The sequence below is a fragment of the Pelecanus crispus genome, chromosome 20 (assembly GCF_030463565.1).
Source record: "Pelecanus crispus isolate bPelCri1 chromosome 20, bPelCri1.pri, whole genome shotgun sequence".
In the NCBI taxonomy this organism is placed as follows: domain Eukaryota; kingdom Metazoa; phylum Chordata; class Aves; order Pelecaniformes; family Pelecanidae; genus Pelecanus; species Pelecanus crispus.
In genome coordinates, this window is record NC_134662.1 from 6,754,080 (window position 1) to 6,762,265 (window position 8,186).

At 54.0% G+C, this 8,186-nt stretch overlaps 2 non-coding genes across 2 annotated transcripts; one reads left to right on the plus strand and one right to left on the minus strand.

Moving 5' to 3' along the window:
• Positions 1-5,172: 5,172 nt before the first annotated feature.
• On the plus strand, positions 5,173-5,245 carry TRNAV-CAC (transfer RNA valine (anticodon CAC)). Its single transcript has one exon. It is a non-coding gene; the product is annotated as a tRNA-Val (tRNA).
• A 305-nt stretch (positions 5,246-5,550) lies between these two features.
• TRNAG-UCC (transfer RNA glycine (anticodon UCC)) lies at positions 5,551-5,622 on the minus strand. Its single transcript has one exon. It is a non-coding gene; the product is annotated as a tRNA-Gly (tRNA).
• Between the last annotated feature and the right edge of the window lie 2,564 nt (positions 5,623-8,186).

Below are 8,186 nucleotides of genomic sequence, written 5' to 3' on the forward strand. Positions count from 1 at the left end.
TATCTCCAGAGGAACAAAACCCTCCTCCCACCCTCTCCCGTCTCAGCTGGAGCTGATAAAAGAAGAAGACATAAACAAAACAAATAATAATAATAATAAAAAAAAAATACCCCAACCCTAATCAGCAAATAAATATCCAGGGAATAAACCAGCCTTCTGCAAAACATATTTGTTTCTGCAGTGGTTTTTGGGTTGCTGGAGAGCTGAAGGACTCAAATGAGCATTTCAGGTTATAGAGTCCATCTCACTAATACTGGGATTTACAAAACCGCAATGCAGGACCATCCCAGATCACGCCATTTGCTTGAGAATAACGATCTCTAGCTATATATACCTAATTGTATAGTTCTGACTTATTTATGTCTATGGATGTGTGTACTATTAACGTGATTACATGTAATTTTTATGTCTTCTTGTTTGGAATCCACAGGGATCGCATCTGTAAGTTTTCTCTAAGAGCCGGAGCCTTGCCTCTTCTGTCTCCGTATTGCACCATGTGCAAGGAGAGGCTCCAGAGGTGCAAGTGAGCAGAGTAAAGTAGCAGAACAAATCGGATAATGCAGATTTCTGTGCTACCACAGTTAAACTGCTTTTGGTATCTGGGCACCTCCAGTCTTCCCTGCAGTGTGGATAGGGGCTTTAGAAAGTAAACCAAAATGAAAAACAAAATGGGACTTCGTTGTTGTGTTGTTTTAGTTGTGTTCTCACAAGTAAAAGGGTAAAAATATGCCAAATAGCACAGCAGTAAAGCAGTGAAAACTAGCCACCATGTATTTGTATTTTGAGAGAAATTAGGGCTATTATGGTTGCTCCAGACGGGCTTCCTACATAAACCGGGTAGATAATTTCACTTGGTGCTTCATGCATCAAAGCTCTGACCATCTGGCTGAACATGAACGTACCTTTCAGCAACATTCTCATTTTGGCTTGATGCCTCCAGGGCCACCTCCCTACAACAGGCACTATTTCAGTGCTTAATTACACTTACTGATAAAAAAGGACAACTTATTTTTAGTGTATATCCTTCCAGTATCAGCTTCTGGCCACTGAATATTCTGTTGTCTGTATGTGCACGTAGGAAGTGGTACGTTTAAATCAACCTGTGCACCGCACAGGCCATTGCGGGTCGGACAACGGCCCGCAGAATCACTCTAAGTTGTCTTGGGTTTTAAAAGAAGTCATTCATATGTGAGCAAACAAGAGAATAAGAATAACTGATAATTCAAAGTTTAACCTAGTTTTCTCCTTTTGGCACTGGATGGCACACTCAGTTCTTTGGCTCACCCACTTTTTTACTATCAGTAGTAGAAATTACAATGCTTGTAATTCTAGCAAGAAAATTATGACCTTGTGATACAGTAAACATTTTGCTTAAATGATAAATATTGTCTTTGCTTACAACTTTTTCTTGCAACTGCCACAGAATATCAGGTTGTCCTTTGATTCAAAAAGGCTGAAGAATGCCATATTAAATTGTTGATTATGTCTTTCAACTTTTCCACACCCGTATTTTCTCCCATCAGTAGTTCTTTGGCCAACTGTAGCAAAGTGATAGCTGTAGAAGTCCAGTCTGGGTCACAAAAGACCATTCAGTGAGAGACTTTTCTGCCTGGGAGACTTATGGGGGTGAACTCCCATTTTTATACTTACCTGACCTTCCTTTGCATATGGACTTACCTGGATAAACTCATAGACCATGACAACAGCTTGTTCAGCCTGGCCTGAAAAGATCAGGCTCTTATTGATAGCTCTGAGCACACTGTTATTGCTAAAGAAAGCATGCTGCTCTCATGTTCTCCCATTGCCAGATAAACACGAACATCTGCATAACTATTGTAGTAACAGCAACGCTAATATTAATGATACGGGGGTGAGAACTGGGACAAGTGTCCAGTGCTTATATTCTCCCAGGCAACTGTCTCCAGGACCTCTCTCTGAAGGCAGTCAGATGCTCAGATGTCATTGAGAACCTGGGCTAAGAGATCGTTTTGAAGGAGTTCCTGATTTTGACCAAAACCCACCAATCGATAAAGAACTGACTGTAGGATTTCATAGCACATCAGGTGTTCAGGCTGGGTGTGGACTTTTGACAAACTTGTGAGGGGAAAGAAATGGCAAACCCTGGTCAACGCTGGGGATTGCAACCCAGGTCTCTGGGGCTTCATCAGACCTATCACACCCGACTTGCTGTGTGCTCCAGAGGAACTACTGCCCCTTTGCAATTTTTTTTTTTTTTTGTTCTGAGGGCAAGAGCAGTATCTCTGGGCCGGAGGTACAAGAAGTACGTCCCTTAGTACAAAGGCCCCAGAGGGTCTCTGCCCCCCTTTCCTCCTGCGTGATCGACAGGGCTTGCGCTAGTGCGCAGGGAGGATGTTATGGGTCAACTTAATGGTCACCCCTTTGCTTCATAACCAGTTATGATTAAAGACCAATTTCCTAGGATGCACGGCTGTGTTCTCGCACCCCTTGGTGTGGCAGAACTAGCTGATAATTTTGTTTCTGCAGAGACAATATTTGACCTCTCTGTCCCCTGCTGACCATGTGCCCCCCTTTTATGTATTAGCACCACATGCTGGTTGGAGTGTCTGCCCCTCTGCTATCACCCACATACACACACCCCTCATCTCCCAGCACCCACCAACTCCTAGCATCTGTGCCACTTGCTTGGCCTCTTTTCCTTTATGCTGCTCCCCTCCACAGTCGTGTGACTGCTATTGTGTGGTCCCTGCCACACAAAAGCTAGCCTGACCTAATTTAAATCAGTGCTATTGAAGCCATTCTTGTTTTATCTCCCAGCACAAGGGCTGTGCTCCCCATTTCAGAGGTAGCAGAAATGAATGGCTAATTGGGGGGGTATTGTGCAAGGCTGCGTTGTCTCCCAGCCCTGATTGTCAGCTCTCCTGCTCCGCAGTGCTCTGAGCTCCCCTCTCTTGTAACAGCCATGCAGGCTGTTTAGGGAGTGGAGGGAGGAAAAGGGGAGAATGGGACTCCACAGCCATCACCGCGTGTTAGGCAAACAAAGCGGAGCATGGCCGCCTTCAGCGCACTGGTGAAAAGCCTGGCTGGGGGAGGGTTCCCTTGTTCAGAAAGGGCAGATGCTGCTGATAATGGTAGAGAATATCCATCCTTCACCTCCAAATAAGCCCCCTGCTTTCTTTTTCCTGGGTATTTATGTGACAGTCCTTCCTAGCGCTCCGGAGACTGCCCTTGGGGAGGCGGGGGTGAAGCAGAGGGGCTCTTGCGCAGGAGCAGTGCGGCGGGCTGGTAAGTCTTGGGAGCAGAGGAAGTGGGATAGGTCAGGGGCTGGAGGGGAGAGTGAAATGCTGCCAGTCTCTTTGTCCTGCAGGGCAAAGTTTGAGCAGTCACTGACAATGGTTCTTTGTAAGAAAAGAAAGAACATCCCCGGGAGCTGTTCCAGCAACTGGCAACCAGCACGAAGAGGGAGCTTTGTCTGGGCCCTCAAAGCCAGAGATGCCCATGCAAGGAGGATCTGGAGCCCACGACCCACCTACACAGTACGTCTCAAGGCTACCAGAGTCCACTGCTGCCTTAACGAAGGACCAGCGCAACATTAGTTAAGATAACACCAGCAGCACAATGTCTTTCATCTAATTTCTGCCTCTGCCTCCCACAGGTACCTTCCAAGAGCTTCCTCCCTGGGGCTGTCTGATCTGCAGCTCTCCTTTCTCCACCGATCACCAGACTGAAAGAGGTCTGTGGAAGAAAGCAAAACCCAAAGCATTTGAATCTTTCCATTGATGGTCTTGGGTCACTTACAGATCCACTTCCTTCTGCTCTAGGGACAGGACTTTGCCCCCAGCTATCGATTAGGTTTGCCCCCAGCACACTCAGCTGATGCACAGTGCAAAGGTTGCTACCAGAGTCCTCTCCTGCAGGCTCTGCCAGCTGCAGGCAAAGAAAGTGCAACAGCGGGGCATTTAGCAGCAACGTGAAACAGAGTCCCAAGGCTTCAGGTTTGTCATGGACTTTTAACGTAACGTTCTACTCCTTATCGCAGGTCAGATCAGAATAAAGTACTGGCAAGTCCTGGAGTTCAAAGACATGTGGAGACCTCATCTCCCTTTTGGCCCCAAATCAAGAGATGAGCTACAAAATTATAAATTAAAAGTAAGTTTTATTAAAAGCAAGTTTTACTAAAAGTGAGGTTCTTTTCACTTTCATCTGGGTTTATGATTCATTTCTCCCCTCTAAGCCTTTCTCTGCAGCCAGCAGAGCATGAAACACGTCAACAAACAAAACAGGAAAAATAATTCTCACATTACCACCTGATTGCAAGGGCTGAGGTTTTACCAAAAAAAGAACGATTGCCATGGGTGTATGAGTCGGTAACACTGCATCACGATAAAAGAGGAACCAGCATATTCCTAGAACCATCCGGGATCATCAGCAGGGACTTTACCCAAAACCTCAGCGATGGGAAACTCACTACAGTGTGATGCTGGCACCGCGTCCTCCTGCTCTGTCCCATGCTCTTGCACAGCTCCCGGGGCCTCGGAGAGACCCCGGCGACGAGAACAGAGTCCGCGCCATCGTGCGCTTCATCTGCAGCGAGGGAGAACTTCGGCCCCGTGCCGGGGGACCACCAAGGGTCTGCCCTTTTGCTCGGGAAACAGCCAGTCCTCAGCTGCTGGCGCCCGGGCGGGCTGCTCTCCCTGCCGGGCAGCGCCGCAGGCAGCGGGGCCCCCGTCGCCTCTGTTCTACCGACACCTGCCGGCGGCCGCCCGAGCAACAGCGGCGGCTTCCGCGCCCGCCGCAACCCGTGCCCGGCGCCGGGCCTGGCGGGGGCCCCGCGGCTGCGCCGGGCCTGGCGGGCGAGGCCGGGCCTGGCGGGCGAGGCCGGGCCCGGGCCTCCCGGCAGCCCCCGTGGCTCGGAGCGGGGGGCCGGGCCGGGCCGGGCCGGGCGGGTCTGGGGTGAGCCCCTCCTGCTCCCCTCCGCGGGGAGCCGCAAGCTCCTCTTGGGGCCGCCCCTGTCCGGCGGCGGCAGGCGGCCGCGCACGGCGCAGGGCCACCCGCCTCGGCCGCCTCCTGAGGGCAGCGGGCCCCGCCGGTCGCCCGCTGAGGGCGATCGCTCGCCAGTGCCGCGGCGCGCGCTGCCTGAGGGCGCGGGAGGCGCCAACATCACGCGCCGGCCGCAAAGCTGCTGCAGCGCGGGTTTCCGTAGTGTAGCGGTTATCACGTTCGCCTCACACGCGAAAGGTCCCCGGTTCGATCCCGGGCGGAAACACCTATGTTTTTCTTTCGGGTTCCCACCCTGCTTCTTTTTGTCCTTCGCTTTATCATTATTTATTTATCGTTATTTATCGTGATTTATTGTTATTTCCCGGCGGCCGGGGGCCCCGCCGCGAGCTGCGGCAGAGGTAACGGCGCCATGTGCCGCACCGCCCGCGCCTGGCTGGCGGCCGCCGGGCTTCGAGTGAGTAAAACGCAGCCGGGCGGGGCGCTTCGCGTGCAGACGCGTTCAGAATTTGCTGTGGAATCGGCGGGGAGCGGGGAGAAAAAAAAAAAATATTAAACGAAGAAAATGAGAGTTGCGTTGGCCGGGAATCGAACCCGGGTCAACTGCTTGGAAGGCAGCTATGCTAACCACTATACCACCAACGCTCGGCGAAAAGTATATCCCCGGCCTCCCTCAGCAACCGCGGCCGCCGGACCCAACCATTCCCCAGCGGCGGGGGGGGACGGGGAAAAACGGGGACGCAGCGAGCGCTGAGACTAGCCCCACAATCGCCCCCCGGCGGCAATAAGTGCTGAATTAGGGGGTTGTCTCGGAGCTGAGTGCGGAAAGAATATTCTATTTGCGCTTTTTTTACCCTCTGTCAGCCTCAATTCTCTCTCTACCCCCCCTCACTGCGGAGAATAGTTCCGTCCCCCCGCAGGCATCCCCCCCCCGCAGTGGTTCCTCCCAGCCCCCGCTCTCCCCCGCCCCCACGACTTGGTACGTCCCCCCGCCCGCGCGCTCCCGCCATCCCGCCCCGCGCGCTCCCGCCACTTCCGCCGCCGGGTGAAAGGTCGCGCTGTGGCAGGCCGCCGCCCCCGTTCCCCCCCGCCCCGTTTCCGGGGCTGCCCCGTGTCCGGGACATGGAGCGGGACTGACGGAGCCGCCGCCCCCCGCAGAGGAGCCGCCCCCCCGCCCGTCAGGGGGAGGTGGTCGCGCCCCGGGGTGAGTGGGGCGGGGAGCGCAGGGCCGGGCCGGCGGGGGGGCTCCCCCCGGGTGCGGGCAGGGCTCGGCCGGGGGAGGGGGGCCCGCCCCGGGCTGGGGGCGCTGACCCCGCCAAGGAGCGCTTCCCCGCTCCGCGGGCCGCGTTCCCCCCTCCCCGGGGCTGGGGCGGCCCTAGGGCGCTTGGTCCCCCCTGTTTGGCCCCCCATGACTTGCGCGCTGCCCCCCAGGGTGCGGGGGCGGCCGCCCCGTGCCTGGGCGGGTGTTCGCTCTCCCGGGGGCTGTCCTCCGGGCGGGGGGGGCCGCCCGCCCCGGGGGGGGCTCTTTGTATTTCCCTGCCCCCAGGGCTGGGGTGGCGGGGCGGGACGCCTTGCCCTGGCGGGGGGGGGGGGGGATGCCCCCCCAGCAGCCCGTGTTCTACCCGGGTAGGCGAGAAGCTGCTCGCTCCTCTTTTTCCGCAGGCAAAGAGCCGCCTCCAGCAGTGCAGGGAGGTGGGGGGACAGGGTGCTCCGTGCCCTGGGCTCCCCCCTCTCTGGCGAAGCCGTGGCCCGGCCTTCCCTCCGCAGCCAGCGCAGCAGCTCCCTATGGGGGTCTTGGCCCCGCTCACACGGGTGCAGATGGGCACGGGCTGCCGACAGCCTTTGCCGGAGCCCGTCCCTCTGTAGAGAAATCCCCAGCGGTTTATTCCACCCCCCGTTGCTTTTATTTTTGGAGAAGGAGGTCTTAAAGCTCCCGGCCATGACAGGGACGCATCAGTAAGGGCTCCTCTAGGTGACCGTGTTGCTTTGGCTCTTCCTGAAGGCACCAGCAGGCCCCTCGGGGTCTCGCTGATGAATGAGTATCATGATTCATGCCGGGTTTCTGATGTCTCGTGTCTGTTTTGTTCAGTTTCTTTTTCTCTGGGTTCAGCATTGGAGGATGTTATTGTTCCTTTTCTCTTTGTGAGCTGTGACAGGTGGGATGAGGGTGAGGTGTTCCTCTGAATCATTAAAATCACAGAATAACTGAGATTGTAGGGGACCTCAGGAATTCTCTAGTCCAGCCCGCAGCTCAAAGCAGGGTCAGGGGTGAGATCAGACCAGGTTACTCAGCATTCCTGAGCATCGCTCCTGTTGCCCTTCGTGCTTGCATCGAAAATTGTCCTTAAGTTACTGGATGCTGCTACTTCATCCCTCTCTGTTCTCCTCTGCACTTCAGGAGCTTCACTGCTGGCACTTCTTTGTGACGCTTTGTCTCTCCTGATCCTCTGTGAGTGCAGTTTTGGTGGAGAAATGGCTGTTTCGGCAGACAGGGGCCTCTGTAAAAGATAGTGGCAGGTCTGGGGTGTGTCCGTGATTCAGAGCTCTCCCGAAGAGGAGACAAAGATCTTTGTACTTCAGCGTACCTGGGTAGGGAGGATGATAATGAAGGTAGTGCCGTCTTACGCTCATGGAAAATGGTCCTGTGTGGTGAGCCAGCGTTCCTCCGTGGCATCAGGCTGAGGCAGAGGGAAGCAGCAGTCTGGCTTGGAAGACAAATGTGGTTTTTATGTCCCAGGTGGGACTGTGACGCTGTTGGTAATGGGGCTGCTGACCCTCTGTCTGGCTCCTTATGGTGTCCTTTGTTTGACTCTTGCCTGTAAGTGTATGGACCAGACCTCTGTTTCTCTGTTTTCGCAATTCTTAGTTTCTGGTACTTCAGAGAATTTAGGATTTTGGGAGGGGAATGAAAGGAAGGGTCAGTACTGAGGATTCTCAGACTTTAAGAAGAATTTTGTAGGAAAGAAAGAGGCAGGCCACAGAATTCACGGAGTCCCATTGTTCAGATGAAGAAGTCTCTCTCAGATTTATCTGGGTTGTTAATAGCCAGCATGTGCTGGCAGAACAGATTTGGACTGTGAAGTGCGAACCGAGGATTTTGATTGTGCCTCTGTGCTCAGTTGGAAGTGTGAGCCATGGAGGATGCTTTTATACAGCCTTATTCCTGTGACGGGAGAAACTGCAGTTATATGAAATCTGCTTTTTTCCTC